The 899-nt window shown below is 40.6% G+C and overlaps 1 protein-coding gene across 4 annotated transcripts in view; it reads right to left on the bottom strand.

The window, feature by feature from the left end:
* LOC116671078 (zinc finger MIZ domain-containing protein 1) overlaps positions 1 to 899 on the bottom strand; it is a 129,183-nt gene that overhangs the window by 95,000 nt on the left and 33,284 nt on the right. The window lies entirely within an intron of this gene.

The following is an 899-nucleotide window of genomic DNA, read 5'->3' as shown; positions in this document are numbered from 1 at the left end:
TGTGTGTGTGTGTGTGTGTGTGTGTGTGTGTGTGTGTACATTCTTCAGACTGCATTTGGAATCGGATGTAGGAAAAAAACATAAACACACGCAACATCTCAGCACTTTGTTACTCAGAGCCCCCCAGGAGCTTTTAACGAAATCAACATGCTTTGCAAGGTGAGCCGACACTGGCCACACACAAACTGCTGCCATCAAATGTTTACCAAAGACACTTGAGCACAGTGGAGGACAGAGCATGTCCGAGCAAACAAAGTTGTAGTCTTTAAATCAACTGTAGTGACAGGGGAGGCACATATCTGTTTCTAGTGACAAGCTTTGCTTAATTCCCAGCAAAGCTGAATCTCACGTAATTAAAAAGATCCTTACTGAGCCTGGTGATTATCAAGGATTTAAAAATAATTATTTGTGCTCTCAAATTCATTTATTCTATTACACAACCTTATTCTAATTCCCAACATCAAGATTTCTCATGAAACAGGCTGTGCTAGAGGTGAGTACTCGAAGCGCTAGCTGGTGCTTGCTAACAATCAGTAAGCAAGTTTGTTTGCTTAGTCGCTAATGTAACAATCAAGGTGTTTCCCAACACTAAAAGCTTGCTACTGGTCAAGTGTGAAATGCCTAGCATCCACAGTGGTAAGCCATATTTACACGTAACTGATAGCAGCCACATGTACAATCACAACTGTAATGAGAAAAGTGTAGAGGACAAAAAAAAGTGACAACCTAATAATATTAGCATAAAGGGTATGAATTCACTGTAGGCACCTCAACACCAAAAAACAGCTGCTAGCCTGCCGCTAACATTCTGGGTGCAACAACAACCTGCACCATTCTACTGCGACAGAAACACTAATAGGAGAGCATACATTTTTAATTCATCCACCTGAATAAAAAAA

This window comes from Etheostoma spectabile, chromosome 21 (assembly GCF_008692095.1).
Source record: "Etheostoma spectabile isolate EspeVRDwgs_2016 chromosome 21, UIUC_Espe_1.0, whole genome shotgun sequence".
Classification (NCBI taxonomy): domain Eukaryota; kingdom Metazoa; phylum Chordata; class Actinopteri; order Perciformes; family Percidae; genus Etheostoma; species Etheostoma spectabile.
The sequence above is the reverse complement of the archived record's forward strand: the minus strand, read 5'-3'. Positions and strand labels throughout refer to the sequence as shown.